We start from the raw sequence: 20,591 nt of genomic DNA on the forward strand, positions 1-20,591 counted from the left end.
CTGGAGAATGCACACGTCTGCATCATTTTTTATGTATTGGACCTTATAGCAGGCCCTGCCGCCTATGTTCAGTACTCCCAGACGTCCAAGATGTAGCACATGAGCATACCTTTTTAGTGCTGTTAACCAAGATGCCCAGGCATACCATTTGGGAAGCACCAATCTTACTTGACAAAGTTCCTGACCAGGCAGAGCAGGAAACTTGGCTGTGTCTCTGAACACCAGTTCCGAGCATGGAGAGACCACAAAAAGACAAAAAATGCATGAATTGTAGAACTGGTTAAAGGGAGTGTTGTGTCATGTAAGTGGCCAGTAAGATGGGAAGTTTGTATCTGATAATTTGTTTATGTTCAAGAATGTTGGATTATTTTTTAAGACAGCCCAGAGGTAATTTCCTCCAAGAGAACAGCACCACACTACCCAAATCAAATATCCAGAGCAAAACCACTACCAGCAATTTTGCTCTTTGAAATACTGTTATTAATCTTGCCACAACGCTTGCGTAGTAAAAGGGGCTTTGGTTTCATGATATTGATGACATATTGATGACCTACCCTCAGGAGGTGGCATGGCACTCAAGCAAGCACTACATCCTCTAATGTTTAGCTGTTCACAGTCTACATTGTAGTGGCAGTGAAGGCTACTTTCACACTGGCGTTATGGCTTTCCGTTTGAGAGATCCGTTCAGGGCTCTCACAAGCGGTCCAAAATGTTTCAGTTTTGCTTTAATGCATTCTGAATGGAAAAGGATCTGCTCAGAATGCATCAGTTCCGTCTCCATTCCGCTTCGGAGGCGGACACCAAAACGCTGCTTGCAGCGTTTGTGTCCATCTGACGAAGCTGAGCCAAACGGATCCGTTCTGACACAATGGGGACAGGTCCTCCATTGACTTTCAATGGTGTTCAAGACTGATATGTCTTGGCTATGTTAAAGACGGCTCCATTCTGAACAGATCCACACCAAACGCAAGTGTGAAAGTAGCCTAAGCTAACTACAGCTTTTCATCCAATTTAATGAAAGCGTAAGCTGTAAATATCCTGCACCACAATTACAACACACCGAAGATGCAATGCTCACAAGTGCCATGGTCTCAAGATAACGGATGTGCAGGGGCCCAGGAGTCACGCCTCCAACCAATCTGATATTAGTGACATTCTGAGGATAGATCATAAATACATACAAGAAAGCAGAAACCAGTCATAACGTCATTACTTTCTTGGACTAAAAAATAAATGCTAAGTAGTTATGGGCTTATACGTCTTTCGCATTACATATAATAAGGCTGTGTGATTGTGGCAATGTATGCTGATAAAAATATACATGCACACTGCATTAAGCAGAATAATCTAAAATATGAAATCATTGTAAGTTATCAAAGGGGTGCCTATTGATGTGTATAAATAATGCAGGCTGGATGACCTTTTATTTGACTTATCTGCTATAGACGCTGCTGACTTTAGTAGTATCACTCGACCTCTCCTTCTGAGGGCATGTAACCTGACTCATTCAGGATGAGTAACCTGTCCAGGAAAATGAAACCAAAACATTGTTCAGACAACTAGCAGTCCCAGTAATGGACGTGTCATATTGAATCTTGGCTCATAAGGCCAATTAGAAACAAATCCAAGAACTTTGCGTGGTTTACCACAGGTAACAAAAATGAAGTAGACTTTGTAGCGGCGAGAAGACTGGTCCAGGATTGCTTGGTACCAATATGACCTATACCTTGATCACTTCACTCCTGCCTGAAAAAAATCTCGGTATTTTCAAACCTTTAAGAAAGACATTGAAACAGGACATTTATTTATTCTTTTTAATTTCCTCAGTCATTTGCAAACATTCAAAACACAGCAAGTACATGTAATTTACAGCAACAGATATAAACCAAGGAAAGACCTTACTTGAAGACAGGTTTATGAAAGCATTTTCTTATGGTCAGTCAACAGTAACACCAAAAAACAACATCCTAGGAAGAAATGTAAAAAGATACATCCATATATGTTACAATATTTTACTATTATGTGAACAGTTCTATACTGTCCTTAAAATTATAGTGTTTAGTCACTGCCATTTTCCAGACATCTTTGCATGTGAAGTGACAATGCTGCTGAAAGCAGATCACATAGCGCTTTGAAGTGCACATCTAGTACAGGGCAGTGGCCTCTAGTCTGGGCATTCTCCTAAATAACCATCAATGGGAGTTAATTATTCCAGGGATTCAGTATTTGTCCGGGGGAGGGGGGGGGGGGGGGGGAATATAAGGCATTTTAGAAACAAGGTATTGAGTAACTCCACTACTTTTGCATTAAAGGAAATGTCTCACCAATCTCATCCCCATAGACACAATGGACCTCATTGATTTCTATTAGCGTTTTCTAGGCATGCTCTGTGACCTGTACAGAGGTCATTGTACAAGGCATGAATAGATAAAGCTCTGACAATTACATATGTGAATGGAAGATCCTGTCATATTTCATTTAAATTCAGCCTGTAATATCACCTCCGTGTACAGATAACTGCAGTAAAGTGATCTGTACAGACCAAGCGGTGCCTATTTTAGTGGCCAGTGTGAAAACCACAGGAATTGAAAATTAAATATATCACCATTTATTTATTTTTTACAAATGTTAAAGGGGTTCTGCAGTTTGTTTAAACTGATGATCTATCCTCTGGATATTTCATCAGCATCTGATCAGCAGGGGACCAACACCCGGGACCCCCGCTGATCAGCTATTTGAGAAGGCAGCGCCGCTGCCTTCTCACTGTTTACCACAGGCCCAGTGACGCCACGACTAGTAACACTGGCTTGGCGGGGGTAAGCGCCATTCACTTGAATGGAGCTTAGCCCTGCGCAGGCCAGTTGATACTAGTCGTGACGTCACTGAGCCAGCGGTAAACAGTGAGAAGGCTGCGGCGCTGCCTTCTCAAATAGCTGATCGGGGGTCCCGGGTGTTGGACCCCTGCCAATCAGATAGTTTAAACAAACTGCAGAACCCCTTTATACAGAAAAACGTGAGTTCAATAGGTCACTGACTGATGACACATTTCCTTTAAATGGCTTCTATCCTACTGGTCACTCTTCTTGGGGGGTTGAAGACAAATACTTCAAGTACCAAAGCATGCTTACCAGGTAGAGGATGCTTGATTATCTCGACAGCCTAATAGCTTGGACGGCTCCCCTGCTTACCAATATCTAAGAACCGGACACATATGGGTTCAGTATCTTCCCAGATGTGAATTCAGGTAGGAGAAGCTACATACTGGTAGGAAACAAACAAAAGATGATCTGTTTGGTTACCAGACACCTGGACAACCCCCATCGCCGGTGCCTGATGTATAAAATGTGCTAGTGGCCAAGGATCACAAAGACAGGTCTCTACAAACTGAAGCCTAAGAAAAAAAAATGAATTAACTAGTGTACAGTTTTCTCAGATTCTCACACAATGACTCATCTTAATCACACAAGGTGCATAATCTAACAGATTGCCCTTTTCAGTCCAATATAGATGGGCGTTTAATGTGATACTTATCCAAACGTGGTAAACCTGGGACTATGGGCCATGAGGAAATTTGCATATATTCAGCTTCTGAAATTAGTGACTGTCCCAGAAAATGCAGCCTTTAGGTGGTGTACTCCAGGCGCCATCATCAGGCAGGTTGGTGCAGTACAGTCTTATGTCAGTCCTCCAAGGTTTTGATGATTTTACATTGATGTCTTGATTTCAGTCTGTAAGCTCCATCGATGATTGTCTGCGGTAACGACCTCTTCACAGCAAATACACAGCATGCATTTTTCGGCTATTAAAAAGCAACTGCCTCCCAATACCAACTTATTGTTAAAAAAGCAACTCGAAAAATACCATTTTACCATGAAATATTAAACGGACAAACATTAAACAGCTTTACAAGTAGGAAGTCTGTTTCCAAACAGCCAAAGAATCTACCAGAGAAAGGCAGAAGAGAGCCAACACTGAAAAACTACTGCCAGCTAAGAGAACGGCGGCCATTTTGACTAGCATGAGAGACTAGGCCTAGGGGGAGGGGTGAAGAAAACGCAACAATGACTCACTATGGTACCACGCCCAGTACAAGAAGAACAGCGGCCATCTTGGCTAGCATGAAAGGGTGAACACCCAACTATTGTACCCTGCCCAGTACAAGGAGAGCGGCGGCCATTTTGAGTCATGAGACTGTATGAACGTTATACACGTCACAATCCTACCCCGCCCAGGACAAGGAGAGCGGCGGCCATTTTGAGTCATGAGACTGTATGAACGTTATACACGTCACAATCCTACCCCGCCCAGGATCATTAGAGCTGCGGCCATTTTGAGTCATGAGACCGTGGGTAAACAAAGTTACACACGTCACAATCCTACCCCGCCCAGTACAAGGAGAGCGGCGGCCATCTTGACTAGCATAAAGTCTATGGGGGGGGGGGGGGGGGAAAAGAGATCCAGCGAGTCACTATCCTATCCTGCCCAGTACAGGGAGAACGGCAGCCATATTGAACACTAAAAACAGTTCACCCCAGCCAAACTAAGGGAGAACAGAGGTCATGTTTTAAGCACAAATTACTACTTATGGCTAATTGCACGACGGCCATGTTTATTAGCCCACCACACAGACCTAACATCACTATCCCCAGATCCATTCAGCACCAGCACATTTGACACTAAAAGGAGGAAGCCACACCATCTCAATAGGGAGCAAACTATGACCATCAATAGTAAAGACTCAGAGCGATTCCCTGGCAGACCTGACAGTACAGGCTTATCATATACAGCTCCGGACCCCAAACTTAAACAGCTTCTGTGACTATGGTCTACAAAGCCAGCGAACGTTAAACCCCAACCACAGTAACAATTCACATTCCCCTATATAAGCGCGGGCTCAAGAGAACATAACCCTCAACCGGCCGTACATTCTGGTAAAATGGTATTTTACAAAGTAGTAAAACCTATGAGCATAAATACCTTAAACGGAGGAGAAGCCTATAAAATAGCCGAACAATGCCAAATGCGAGCACAGAAAACAAAAGTATCAGCCTTTCATCGCTTCTGATTCACCAACGACCTTCACCACAGAGAGTTCCATGCAGCACTGCGCAAAAGACTCTGGGCGGGGTTATTTATAAGCTCTCTCTGTGACGTCAACATGTTTCTCTCAGTACAGTATCCTTCCGCTGCTGATGTGTGGGAGACGTAATCTAGTCCCTATTTATTTACTATATACAATTATACCTCAGACTCATATCAAGACATTTTAATGAGTTTAAGAAAATAAACCTGTTAGGTAAGTGGCTTAGCTATCTCTACTGTATGACTAAAATATGGCATGATTACTATAGACTGTAATATAGAAACGATATGGTTAATACACATAATTTTAACTGATTAACTCATTTCGGCCACAATAAAGCAAAATAGATAATGATAATACGTGGGCAAGAAACAAACCATGTATTGACTATTAAGGTACGTCATAAAATGGAGGATCGTTTTGGCGCAGTGATACATAAACTGTGCAGTGGCATGTACATAGTCCCGTCCAAAAAGCCAGATCAGACCGGTTGGAACTGCTTTGGTAACGATGATGAATTACCCTGAGAGAAAAGCCAGTGTACTAATACATGGAGAGAAGTGCTTATGTAACTGATTATCCGAGGAAGGAAACAGTCTTCTTTTATTAGGGCATTTAATAAATAACACATTGAAAATACTTTCCAGTAGACTGTATCCCATTTAAAAACGGCATCATCCTTAGGCCTCTTTCACACTTGCGTTGTCCGGATCCGGCGTGTACTCCACTTGCCGGAGGTGCCCGCCGGATCCGGAAAAACGCAAGTGAACTGAAAGCATTTGAAGACGGATCCGTCTTCAAAATGCGTTCAGTGTTACTATGGCACCCAGGACGCTATTAAAGTCCTGGTTGCCGTAGTAGTAGTGGGGAGCGGGGGAGCAGTATACTTACAGTCCGTGTGGCTCCAGGGGCGCTCCAGAATGACGTCAGAGCGCCCCATGCGCATTGATGACGTGTCCATGCGATCACGTCATCCATGCGCATGGGGCGCCCTGACGTCACTCTGGAGCGCCCGGGGAGCCGCACAGACGGTAAGTATACTGCTCCCCCGCTCCCCACTACACTTTACCATGGCAACCAGGACTTTAGCGTCCTGGCAGCCATGGTAACCATTCAGAAAAAGCTAAACGTCGGATCCGGCAATGCGCCGAAACGACGCTTAGCTTAAAGCCGGATCCGGATTAATGCCTTTCAATGGGCATTAGTTCAGGATTTTTGGCCGGAGCAAAAAGCGCAGCATGCTGCAGTATTTTCTCCGGCCAAAAAACGTTCCGGTCCGGAACTGAAGACATCCTGATGCATCCTGAACGGATTTCTCTCCATTCAGAATGCATTAAGATAAAACTGATCAGGATTCTTCCGGCATAGAGCCCCGACGACGGAACTCTATGCCGGAAGAAAAGAACGCAAGTGTGAAAGGGCCCTTAGAGAGATAAGTGAAGTTTAGAAAAATCAGATTTTGCAGCTTTGCCAAATTTCGAAAAGAAATTCGATTTGTGATGAATTACTTCATCAGGAATCGCACAATGACAGAGAACGGCAATCATGCTGATTCCCCCCACCACCACTGTCATTTAACCCCTCAGATGCCCTGTTCAACGGTCGTGACATCTGTAATTTATTAGTTACCACAAAGCATAAGGAGATTCGGCTTCATGGCAAATACATTTTTTTCCTGAAATTCAGATCGAAGTCCGCTTCAGATACTTCAATTCGCTTAACACTAATCATAATTAATATTAAAGGCAGGCTCGGACTGGCCCACTGGGGAGCCGGGGAAATCCTCGGTGGGCACCCGAACCAGCAAGCAGTGGCGTAGCGGCAGGGCACAGGGAGATGAGGCTTCCATTGTAGAAGCGCTCATCTCTATAGTCATCAGAACAGCGATACAGATGGATGCTGCGGGGCAGGGGAGAGGCGTCTCCCTTCACCGTTCCTCTGATAGGTTGCAGGCACTGCGGACAAGAATAGGACATGTTCTATTTTTATGCGGAGCAGCGTACCGGAAATGCGGATAACACACTGTCTGCTGCCCGCATCTTTTCCATCCCCATTGAAAATGAATGGGTCCGCACCCGTTCCGCAGAATTGCAGAAATAAAGAAACTTTTGCAGGAGGAGGGGAGACTGAGGAGAAGCTGTGATGGCTGATGCAGCTCACTGACTGCAGACTCTGCCCCCTCTGTCTTCTGTACTGAGAGGATTCTGCTGTATGTGAGGATGTAGCAGAACCAGGAAGGTGCCGAGGACCACAAACTGTGAGGAATCCAAGTGTCTGTCCTGTTTATGGCCCCTCTGCTCTGTGATCCTATCACACACATGTTTATTACAGCCACACCAACAGTTCAGGAGCTTTAACCCCTTCTGAGCTGTCAGTGATATCAGCAGCAGCAGTCACTAGTCTCATCTGTAAATGTGTGCCCTCTCCTTCCTGCACTCTGTATATATGGAAGAGAAAAAGAGAAAAGGAAGCAGCGCCTCGTGTGTAGAACCTTACGAGTTCTCTCAACCGATCCGCACTCTGTATATAGTGATGTGTGACCCCTCCCCCATGCAGTGATATGTGACCCCCCACCACTGTACACTGTATATACTGATCTGTGACCCCCTGTATATTGTATATAGAGATCAGTGGCCCCCTGTACACTGTATATACAGATGTGTGACCTCCTGCACACTGTATATACTGATGTTTGACCCCTACCACTGTATATACAGATGTGTAACCCCCTGCACACTGTATATACTGGTGTGACCCTCTGTACACTGTATATACTGATGTGTGACCCCCACCACTGTATATATAGATGTGTGACCCCCTGCACACTGTATGTACTGATGTGTGACCCCCATCACTGTACATACAGATGTGTGACCCCCCTGCACACTGTATATACTGATATGTGACCCCCACCACTGTATATACAGATGTGACCCCCTGCACACTGTATATACAGATATGTGACCCCCTGCATATTGTATATACGGATGTGTGACCCCCACCTCTGTATATACAGATGTGTGACCCCCCTGCACACTGTATATACTGATGTATGACCCCCACCATTGTATATACAGATGTATGGCCCCCACCACTAAATATACAGATGTCAGGGCTCCAGATGGCGACCAAAATGGTCGCCAATGCGACTTAGAATTTACAAATGGCGACAAGACTTTTTAGTCTTGTCGCCATTTGCGACTAGACCCGCAGCCGCAGCTCTGCAGTTGAATACAGCGGCGGGGCACAGGAGCTGATAGTTCTCTGCCCGCCGCCGATGTTCTTCTCAGCAGCGCAGAGGAGAAGGAGTCTCTCCCTCCCCCCTGTGCCTCCGCCAATAGGAAGAGAGAAGGGAGGAGGAGAAGGAGGGGAGGGGCTGTGGCCACTGCGCCACCAATGAAGATAACTGACCTGTTAATACAAATACAGGAGGCGGGTGCTGGAATCAAATAGCCGGCACCCGACCTCTATGTCAGGGAGCTGCGATCCGCGACAGTTAACCCCTCAGGTACCGCACCTGAAGGGTTAACTGCGGCTGATTGCAGCTCCCTGTCATAGAGGTCGGGTGCCGGCTATTTGATTCCGGCACCCGCCTCCTGTATTTGTATTAACAGGTCAGTTATCTTCATAAACATTGGTGGCGCAGTGCGCCCCGCCCACCCCCACTATAATAAACATTGGTGGCGCAGTGCGACCCCCCACCACCACTATAATAAACATTGGTTGGGCGATGAGGGTTAAAAAAATAAATAAAAAAATTACTCACCTCCTCCAATTGATTGCGTAGCTGCCGGGCTCCTGTTCTTTCTTCAGGACCTGTCAAAAGACCTGTGGTGACGTCACTGAGCTAATCACATGGTCCATTACCATGGTGATGGATCATGTGATGTACCATGTGATGAGCACAGTGGTGTCACCACAGGTCCTTTGACAGGTCCTGAAGAAAGAACAGGAGACCGGCAGCTACGCGATCAATTGGAGGAGGTGAGTTAATTTTTTTTATTTTTTAACCCTCAATTGACCTTCTACTAAGCATTCTGTATTAAGAATGCTATTATTTTCCCTTATAACCATGTTATAAGGGAAAATAATACAGTGAATACATTTTCATCTTAGCAACCATGCGTGAAAATCGCACCGCATCCGCACTTGCTTGCGGATGCTTGCGATTTTCACGCAGCCCCATTAACTTCTATGGGGCCTGCGTTGCGTGAAAAACGCACAACATAGAACATGCTGCGATTTTCATGCAACGCACAAGTGATGCGTGAAAATCACCACTCATGTGCACAGACCCATAGAAGTGAATGGGTCCGGATTCAGTGCAGGTGCAATGCGTTCACCTCACGCATTGCACCCGCGCAGAAATCTCGCCCGTGTGAAAGGGGCCTAAGGGTGAATAGGACAAGGGTTCCAGCCCCTAAGAGGGCTAATAGTAAACAAAAAAAATAACACAAACACTAAGGCCTCTTTCAGACGGGCGTTGCGGGAAAATGTGCGGGTGCGTTACGGGAACACCCGCGATTTTTCCGCGCCAGTGCAAAACATTGTAATGCGCTTTGCACTCGCGTGAGAAAAATCACGCATGTTTGGTACCCAAACCCGAACTTCTTCACAGAAGTTCGGGCTTGGGATTGGTGTTCTGTAGATTGTATTATTTTCCCTTATAACATGTTATAAGGGAAAATAATAGCATTCTGAATACAGAATGCATAGTAAAATAGCGCTGGAGGGGTTAAAAAAAATAAAAATAATTTAACTCACCTTAATCCACTTGATCGTGGAGGCCGGCATCTCCTTCTGTCTCCTTTGCTGAACAGGACCTGTGGTGAGCATTCATTACAGGAAAATGACCTGTGGTGACATCACTCCGGTCATCACATGATCCATCACCATGGTAAAAGATCATGTGATGACCGGAGTGACGTCACCACAGGTCATTTTCCTGTAATGAATGCTCACCACAGGTCCTGTTCAGCAAAGGAGACAGAAGAAGATGCCGGCCTCCGCGATCAAGTAGACTAAGGTGAGTTAAATTATTTATTTATTTTTTTAACCCCTCCGGCGCTATTTTACTATGCATTCTGTATTCAGAATGCTATTATTTTCCCTTATAACCATGTTATAAGAGAAAATAATAATGATCGGGTCTCCATCCCGATCGTCTCCTAGGAACCGTGCGTGAAAATCGCACCACATCCGCACTTGCTTGCGGATGCTTGCAATTTTCACGCAACCCCATTCACTTCTATGGGGCCTGCGTTACGTGAAAAACGCAGAATATAGAGCATGCTGCGATTTTCACGCAACGCACAAGTGATGCGTGAAAATCACTGCTCATGTGAACAGCCCCATAGAAATAAATGGGTCAGTATTCAGTGCGGGTGCAATGCGTTCAACTCACGCATGGCATCCACGCGAAATACTCGCCCGTGTGAAAGGGGCCTAAGGCTACTTTCACACTTGCGGCAGTGTGATCCGGCAAGCAGTTCCTTCGTCGGAACTGCCCGCCGGATCTGCCAATCTGAATGTGACTGAAAGCATTTGTGAGACGCATCCAGATGCGGATCCATCTCACAAATGCATTGCAAGAGCGAATCCGTCTCTCCGCTTGTCATGTGGACAGACGGATCCGTCTTGTATCTTTTTACACATTTTTACCGGTCTGCGCATGCGCAGGCCGAAAGGACGGATCCGGTATTCCGGTATTTTGAATGCCGGATCCAGCACTAATACATTCCTATGGGGAAAAATGCCGGATCCGGCATTAAGGCAAGTCTTCAGTTTTTTTCGCCGGAAATAAAACCTCATGCACACGGGGTTCCTTTGGTCCGTGATCCGTGACCGTTTTTTCATCCGTGGGTCTTCCTTGATTTTTGAGGGTCCATGGACATGAGAAAAAAGTCGTTTTGGTGTCCGCCTGGCCGTGCGGAGCCAAACGGATCCGTCCTGACTTACAATGCAAGTCAATGGGGACGGATCCGTTTGAAGTTGGCACAATATGGTGCAATTGCAAACGGATCCGTCCTCCATTGACTTTCAATGTAAAGTCAGGAGTTAATATACCATAGGATCTGAGTTTTCTCCAATCCGATGGTATATTTTAACTTGAAGCGTCCCCATCACCATGGGAACGCCTCTATGTTAGAATATACCATCGGATTTGAGTTAGATCGTGAAACTCATATCCGACAGTATATTCTAACACAGAGGCGTTCCCATAGTGATGGGGACGCTTCAAGTTAGAATATCCTACGAACTGTGTACATGACTACCCCGTGCTGCCTGGCAGCACCCGATCTCTTACAGGGGGCTGTGATCCGTACAATTAACCCCTCAGGTGCCGCACCTAAAGGGTTAATTGTGCGTATCATAGCCCCCTGTAAGAGATCAGGTGCTGCCAGGCAGGAGGGGGCAGACCCCCTCCTTCCCCAATATTATATTCATTGGTGGCCAGTGCGGCCTCCCCTCTCCCCCCCCAGTTAAAATCACTTTCCGAATCCCCCATCATTGGTGGCCAGTGCGGCCTCCCCTCTCCCCCCCTAATTAAAATCACGTTCCCCCATCATTGGTGGCCAGTGCGGCCTCCCCCCCCAAGTTAAAATCATGTTCCGAATCCCCCATCATTGGTGGCCAGTGCGGCCTCACATCTCCCTCCCCCCCTTGTTAAAATCACGTTCCGAATCCCCCATCATTGGTGGCCAGTGCGGCCTCACATCTCCCCTCCCCCCCTAGTTAAAATCACATTCCCCCATCATTGGTGGCAGTGGAGAGTTCCGATCGGAGTCCCAGTTTAATCGATGGGGCTCCGATCGGTAACCATGGCAACCATGACACTACTGCAGTCCTGGTTGCCATGGTTACTTAGCAATTTTTAGAAGCATTATACTTACCTGCGAGCTGCGATGTCTGTGACCAGCCGGGCGCTCCTCCTACTGGTAAGTGAAAGGTCTGTGCGGCGCATTGCTTATAGCACAGACCTGTCACTTACCAGTAGGAGCTCGCAGGTAAGTATAATGCTTCTAAAAATTGCTAAGTAACCATGGCAACCAGGACTGCAGTAGCATCCTGGTTGCCATGGTTACCGATCGGAGCCCCAGCGATTAAACTGGGACTCCGATCAGTACTCTCCACTGCCACCAATGATGGGGGAACGTGATTTTAACTAGGGGGGGGAGATGTGAGGCCGCACTGGCCACCAATGATGGGGGATTCGGAACGTGATTTTAACAAGGGGGGGGGGGGAGAGGGGAGGCACACTGGCCACCAATGAATATAATATTGGGGAGGGAGGGGGTCTGCCTCCTCCTGCCTGCCAGCACCTGATCTCTTACAGGGGGCTATGATACGCACAATTAACCCTTTAGGTGCGGCACCTAAGGGGTTAATTGTGCGGATCACAGCCCCCTGTAAGAGATTGGGTGCTGCCAGGCAGCAGGGGGCAGTCATGTACACAGTTCGTAGTATATTCTAACTTGAAGCGTCCCCATCACTATGGGAACGCCTCTGTGTTAGAATATACTGTCGAATATGAGTTTTCACGAAGTGCAAACTCATATCTGAAAAAGCTTTTATGCAGACGGATCTGCGATCCGTCTGTGTGAAAGTTGCCAGCGGCCACGGATCACGGACGCGGATGCCAATCTTGTGTGCATTTTTACGATTTTTCCACAAACCCATTGAAAGTCAATGGGTCCGCGAAAAAAAACGGAACAACGGCCGCGGATGCACACAACGGTCGTGTGCATGAGGCCATAGAGTCCTGTGACGGAACCCAGTGCCGGAAATGAAAAACGCTAGTGTAAAAGTACCCTAAAATATTAAGTTTAAATCCCCCCTTTCCCAATTTTACATATAAAATATATAAACAATAAATAAACATATTACATAGCGCTGCGTCCGAAAAGTCCAAACTATTAAATTATTAAAAAATATCTCCTATGCGGTGAGCGCCGTAACAGAAATAAATAAATAAAAACCATGCGATTCGCCATTTTTTAGTCACCTTGTCACCCCAAAAAATAGGATAGGACTGTACTATTATGGGCCGAACGTTTCATAAAATGCTAAATGCACGCGGCTTTTTTTGCTGTTTTTTTTTTTTTTTTTTTTGCGTGGTATTAAGTATCGCAATACTTTTTTATGGTGACGAAAGCGAATCAAAATTTTGGTATCGAAACAACCCTACGCCGATCTGATCGGTGTAGCGTTGTCACAATACCAAAATTTTTATTCGGTTTCGATTTGGCGACTAAAAATTTTATTTGGCTCCTAAATTTTTCAGTTCAGGAGCCAATGGCTACTAGGTATTTTTTTTTGTCTGGAGCACTGGATGTGTGACCCCCATCACTGTATATAGAGGTCTGTGACCCCCTGTACATTGTATATAGAGAGATGTCTGACTACACTCGTTCCCCCTTGTTCCTCAGTTGAAGGGTAGTCATATATTCATAGACAATTTGTAGGCTGTCAGCTGGGAGCAGGTCGTGTGATGATATAGACAGGAGGCTCCTCTCTATGTGAGCAGATTGATTTGTACAAATGTATTCATCACAGTTCTTGTGCAACAAAGGTCTGTCCTCCCCACTCAACAGATCCCCCTCCTATGGAAGTCCATGCACCTAAACAAAAATCTCTGACAGCTCAGAGCTTCCGTAGATTTCTGGCTTCATTTGAGTCAGAAAACTGGCGGAAATTAACATAAATTTGTTGGGGCGACTGATCACGTCCCCTCCTTGCAATTGTCACCCTCCCCCCCTTTTTTTAAGGTGCAGTTAAAAAGTCGCAAACACATAGGGACAGATTTATCATTACTCTGACAGCTCACTCCACTTTCACATATGGCTAAAGTCAGTTTTAGCCAAGTCAGATTTATGATCGGCCCTTTAAGACTGTAATAAATGTGGTTTGACGGTAGCAGTTTATCCGTCAGTAAGCAGCTTTCCAAAAGTCGCACATCTTTACGAAAAAAGTTGCACGTTTTACGAAAAAGTCGCATGTTCTATTAACCCCTTAAGGACCGGGCTCATTTTCACCTTAAGGACCAGGCCATTTTTTGCAAATCTGACCAGTGTCACTTTAAGTGCTCATAACTTTAAAACACTTTGACTTACCCAGGCCGTTCTGAGATTGTTTTTTCGTCACATATTGTACTTCATGACACTGCTAAAATTGGGTCAAAAAAGTTAATTTTTTTGCATAAAAAAATACAATTTTTACCGTAAATTTTGAAAAATTAGCAAATTTCAAATTTTCAGTTTCTCTACCTCTGTAATACATAGTAATACCCCCAAAAATTGTGATGACTTTACATTCCCCATATGTCTACTTCATGCTTGAATTGTTTTGGGAATGATATTTTATTTTTTGGGGATGTTACAAGGCTTAGAAGTTTAGAAGCAAATTTTGAAATTTTCAGAAATCTTCAAAATCCCACTTTTTATGGACCAGTTCAGGTTTGAAGTCATATTGTGAGGCTTAGATAATAGAAACCTCCCAAAAATGACCCCATTCTAGAAACTACACCCCTCAAGGTATTCAAAACTGTTTTTTCAAACTTTGTTAACCCTTTAGGTGTTCCACAAGAGTTAATGGCAGATGGAGAAACAATTTTGAAATTTATATTTTTTGGAAAATTTTCCAATATAATCAATTTTTTCCAGGAGTAAAACAAGGGTTAACTGCCAAACAACACTCAAAATGGGTTGCCCTGATTCTGTAGTTTGCAAAAACACCCCATATGTGGTCGTAAACTACTGTTTGGCCGAACGGTAGCACATAGAAGGAGGGGAACACCATATGGGTTTTGGAAGGCAGATTTGGCAGGACTGGTTTTGTTTATACCATGTCCCATTTGAAGCCCCCTGTTGCACCCCTAGAATAGAAATTTCAAAAAAGTGACTCCATCTAAGAAAGTACACCCCTCAAGGTATTCAAAACTGGGTTTACAAACTTTGTTAACCCTTTAGGTGTTCCACAAGAGTTAATGGCAGATGGAGAAACAATTTTGAAATTTCTATTTTTTGGAAAATTTTCCAATATAATCAATTTTTTCCAGGAGTAAAACAAGGGTTAACTGCCAAACAACACTCAAAATGGGTTGCCCTGATTCTGTAGTTTGCAAAAACACCCCATATGTGGTCGTAAACTACTGTTTGGCCGAACGGTAGCACATAGAAGGAGGGGAACACCATATGGGTTTTGGAAGGCAGATTTGGTAGGACTGGTTTTGTTTATACCATGTCCCATTTGAAGCCCCCTGTTGCACCCCTAGAATAGAAATTTCAAAAAAGTGACTCCATCTAAGAAAGTACACCCCTCAAGGTATTCAAAACTGGGTTTACAAACTTTGTTAACCCTTTAGGTGTTCCACAAGAGTTAATGGCAGATGGAGAAACAATTTTGAAATTTATATTTTTTGGAAAACTTTCCAATATAATCAATTTTTTCCAGGAGTAAAACAAGGGTTAACTGCCAAACAACACTCAAAATGGGTTGCCCTGATTCTGTAGTTTGCAAAAACACCCCATATGTGGTCGTAAACTACTGTTTGGCCGAACGGTAGCACATAGAAGGAGGGGAACACCATATGGGTTTTGGAAGGCAGATTTGGTAGGACTGGTTTTGTTTATACCATGTCCCATTTGAAGCCCCCTGTTGCACCCCTAGAATAGAAATTTCAAAAAAGTGACTCCATCTAAGAAAGTACACCCCTCAAGGTATTCAAAACTGGGTTTACAAACTTTGTTAACCCTTTAGGTGTTCCACAAGAGTTAATGGCAGATGGAGAAACAATTTTGAAATTTATATTTTTGGGAAAATTTTCCAATATAATCAATTTTTTCCAGGAGTAAAACAAGGGTTAACTGCCAAACAACACTCAAAATGGGTTGCCCTGATTCTGTAGTTTGCAAAAACACCCCATATGTGGTCGTAAACTACTGTTTGGCCGAACGGTAGCACATAGAAGGAGGGGAACACCATATGGGTTTTGGAAGGCAGATTTGGTAGGACTGGTTTTGTTTATACCATGTCCCATTTGAAGCCCCCTGTTGCACCCCTAGAATAGAAATTTCAAAAAAGTGACTCCATCTAAGAAAGTACACCCCTAAAGGTATTCAAAACTGGGTTTACAAACTTTGTTAACCCTTTAGGTGTTCCACAAGAGTTAATGGCAGATGGAGAAACAATTTTGAAATTTATATTTTTTGGAAAATTTTCCAATATAATCAATTTTTTCCAGGAGTAAAACAAGGGTTAACTGCCAAACAACACTCAAAATGGGTTGCCCTGATTCTGTAGTTTTCATAAACACCCCATATGTGGTTGTAAACTACTGTTTGGCCGAACGGTAGCACATAGAAGGAGGGGAACACCATATGGGTTTTGGAAGGCAGATTTTGCAGGACTGGTTTTGTTTATACCATGTCCCATTTGAAGCCCCCTGTTGCACCCCTAGAATAGAAATTTCAAAAAAGTGACTCCATCTAAGAAAGTACACCCCTCAAGGTATTCAAAACTGGGTTTACAAACTTTGTTAACCCTTTAGGTGTTCCACAAGAGTTAATGGCAGATGGAGAAACAATTTTGAAATTTATATTTTTTGGAAAATTTTCCAATATAATCAATTTTTTCCAGGAGTAAAACAAGGTTTAACTGCCAAACAACACTCAAAATGGGTTGCCCTGATTCTGTAGTTTGCAAAAACACCCCATATGTGGTCGTAAACTACTATTTGGCTAAACGGCAGGACATAGAAGAAGGAAGGCAGATTTTGGAAGGCAGATTTTGCTGGACTGGTTTATTGACACCATGTACCCTTTCAAGCCCCCTGATGCACCCCTAGAGTAGAAACTCCATAAAAGTGACCCCATCTAGGAAACTACGGGATAAGGTGGTTGTTGTTTTGGGACTATTTTTGGGGTAAATTTGATTTTTGGTTGCTCTATATTACTCTTTTTTGAGGCAATGTAACAAAAAAATGTAATTCTAAAATTGTTTCTACATTCACTATTTGGTTTTGTGGAACACCTAAAGGGTTAACATAGTTTGTAAAGTAACTTTTGAATACCTTGAGGGGTGTAGTTTCTTAGATGGGGTCACTTTTTTGGAGTTTCTAGTCTAGGCTACATCAGGGGGGGCTTCTAATGGGACATGGTGTCAAAAAAAAAACTGTCCATCAAAATCTGCCTTCCAGAAACCATATGGAGTTCCCTTCGTTCTATGCCCTGCCGTGCGGCTATATAACCATTTACGACCACATATGGGGTGTTTCTGCAAACTACAGAATCGGGGCAATAAATATTTAGTTTTGTTTGGCTGTTAACCCTTGCTTTATTACCGGCAAAATGGATTCAAATTGAAATTTTGCCCAAAAATTGGTGTTTTGGCACAGTTTTTATTTTATATTTTTAACACCGTTCATCCGAGGCGTTTGGTCAAAAGTTATTTTTATAGCGACGACTTTTACGCACGCGACGATGCCCAATATGTATGGCTCTCAGACTTTGGAGACACTAAGCAGGCATCCTAAAACTGCGGCCCTCCAGATATTGTAAAACTACAATTCCCACCATGCCCTGCTGATGGCTGTAGGTTGTCTGGGCATGCTGGGAGTTATAGTTTTACAACATCTGGAGGGCCGCAGTTTGAGGATGCCTGCTCTAAAACTAATATTTTTTGGGGAAAGAAAAATTGTTTCCGTGTCTCCAAAGTCTGAGAGCCATAGTGTTTTATGTTCTCTAGTGGACTGTTGAGGATTATAAAAATTTAGTACTCCATGGAAGTGTGATACTCCCTGAAGCAACCGTCAATGCAGAGGCCCGGATGATCGGGGCAAGTGTCACATTGAGTAGTGGTGTCCTTCCGTATCCCCCTCCTGCGACACACTCTGCACTTTTTTTGGGTTCGTCCCTTCTTTCCAGTATGGGGGACCACACCTGGAAAGTGTTGGCCAGGGACGATCCGGGCGCCTCCAATTCCCGAGGTACTCCGGCCTGCTCTTTCCCGGTCCGAAAAGATCAGGTCTTTGAGGACTGCCTCATAGAACTGGAGGAATGTCCCTGTGCTGCCAGCGCTTCGGGATAGTACAAAAGAGTTGTACATGGCAACCTGTACCAAGTAGACCGCAACTTTTTTGTACCATGCCCGGGTTTTGCGCATGGCGTTATATGGCGTGAGGACTTGATCAGAGAGATCAACTCCTCCCATATACCGATTGTAGTCGACGATACAATCGGGCTTGAGGACCGTTGCCGCGGTACCTCGCACAGGGACAGGGGTGGTGCCGTTACCGTGGATTGTGGACAGCATAAGGACATCCCTCTTGTCCTTATACCTGACCAGCAACAGGTTTCCACTGGTAAGGGCACGGGTCTCACCCCTGGGGATAGGTACCTGGAGGGGGTAGGCAGGGAGGCCGCGTTGATTTTTCCGCACGGTCCCACAAGCGAACGTGGATCTGGCGGCAAGGGACCTGAACAAGGGAATGCTGGTATAAAAGTTATCCACGTACAAGTGGTAACCATTATCCAGCAGTGGGTACATAAGGTCCCACACGAGTTTCCCGCTAACACCCAGAGTGGGGGGACATTCTGGGGGTTGAATACGGGAATCTCGCCCCTCGTACACACGAAATTTGTAAGTGTACCCTGAGGCACTCTCACAAATTTTGTATAGCTTCACGCCATACCTCGCCCGCTTTGTGGGAATGTATTGGCGGAAACTGAGTCTCCCCTTGAACGCAACGAGAGACTCATCAACCGCGACCTCCCTTCCAGGTACGTAGGCCTCCATGAATTTGGCCCCAAAGTGATCGATGACCGGCCGTATCTTATACAGCCGGTCATAGGCAGGATCACCTCGGGGTGGACATGCTGCATTATCGGAATAATGCAGACATTTCCGGATGGCCTCAAACCGTGTACGTGTCATGACCATACTGTACAGTGGGGTCTGGTATAGGACGTCCCCACTCCAGTATTGCCTGACACTGGGTTTTTGGACTAGACCCATATGCAGCACGAGGCCCCAAAATGTCCTCATCTCGGCTGCACTGACCGGCGTCCAGCCACCGGGTCTAGCCAAAACTGAGCCTGGGTTTTGAGCGACGAACTGTTGGGCGTACAGATTCGTCTGCTCCACCATCAAATTCACCAGTGGGTTACTGAAAAAAAAACTAAAATAGTCTATTTCAGTAAACCCCACTGTGGGAATCTGGATTCCAGGATTGCCAGCAAAATCCGGAATCTCAGGCTCAAAGTCCACTGGGGGACACCAGCTAAGTTCATCGGCAGGGGGCTCCGGTGGACTTATTTGGTGGGCCGGGAAACCAGTACGAACCCCAGGGCGGCTCGTACTAGTGTGGGCCACAGGATCCCTAGCATGTGGGGCCCCTGGCTCCGCCTGGTGGCGTCTCCGCCGCCTTGGTGGCTCATCGTCATCCGATGATGATGAGGAGGATGCGGATGACAAAAGGAATGTGGGGTCATCCTCATCCTCACTGGGGCTCTCAGAGTCGGAGGCAATCTGGGCGTATGCCTCCTCGGCCGAGAACATCCGGCGGGCCATGGGTGTGTGTGCGTGTAGGTGTGCGTGTGTGGAAACCTTTATTCTATGTGCGTGTGTGTGGGGGCAACGGGTGTTCACGTACTAAAAAAGGCAAAAAAAAAAGGGCAAGTGTTAGGAAAAAAAAAAGTTAAAACTTGCTGATCAGTGGTACAACGCTGATCAGCGGTCGGTGGGGTGGTGGGGCGGGCGATGCGCTAACACTGGACGGACGCAAAAAAGTGCCGGCCAGTCAGCGCACGCAAAAAAAAAAAAAAGTGGTGGTGAGGAAGGGGGGAGGCTGGTGTGGGGTGGGGGGGGGGGGGGGGGGGGGGGGGGGGGGGACAAGTGGCAGGGGGGGTCTGGGTTAGGGTTAGATGGATAGATGGAAGTTTGGAATAAAAGTTTTTTTTTTTTTTTTTTTTTTCCTAACTAACTTTTCCCTTCTTTCCCTGCCTAACGGTGCCTCTCCCTCACTGACCCTAACCTACCTGGGTGGCGATGGGTGCAGGAGGGTGATGGATGGCGATTAGGGGGACACAGGAGCTCGTTCTGGACGGTGCTGCACGGTCAGGGTGCTGGACAGGAAGAGGAGGGGAGAGAGGAGCGCAGGAAGTTTAAATCTCGCGCCTCTCTCCCCTGCACCAATCAGCACCCTGGACAGCGGCGTTCAGCACCAGGGCCAGCACCGCCTCTCCAAATCCTCGGACTGCGATAGGTGGTGTAAAATTACGCCACCGATCGCAGTCTTTTTCCGGTTCATCGGGTCACAGGACACCCGAATGGACCGGAAACGCAGAAAACCGCAGGTCTGAATTGACCTGCGGTTTTCTGCGATCGCCGATACGGGGGGGTCAAATGACCCCCCCCTGCGTTGTTACGGGATGCCGGCTGAATGATTTCAGCCGGCGTCCCGTTCCGATTAACCCCTGCGGCGCCGGAATTCCGAATTTAAGTCAGGACG

At 45.6% G+C, this 20,591-nt stretch overlaps 1 long non-coding RNA gene across 1 annotated transcript; it reads left to right on the plus strand.

Annotated features, from left to right (window-relative positions):
- The first annotated feature begins 2,588 nt into the window (after positions 1 to 2,588).
- LOC120980493 lies at positions 2,589 to 4,919 on the plus strand. Its single transcript, XR_005774535.1, has 2 exons — positions 2,589 to 2,636; positions 3,008 to 4,919. It is a non-coding gene; the product is annotated as an uncharacterized LOC120980493 (long non-coding RNA).
- The last annotated feature ends 15,672 nt before the right edge of the window (positions 4,920 to 20,591 follow it).

The sequence above is a fragment of the Bufo bufo genome, chromosome 10, assembly GCF_905171765.1.
Source record: "Bufo bufo chromosome 10, aBufBuf1.1, whole genome shotgun sequence".
NCBI classification, from domain to species: domain Eukaryota; kingdom Metazoa; phylum Chordata; class Amphibia; order Anura; family Bufonidae; genus Bufo; species Bufo bufo.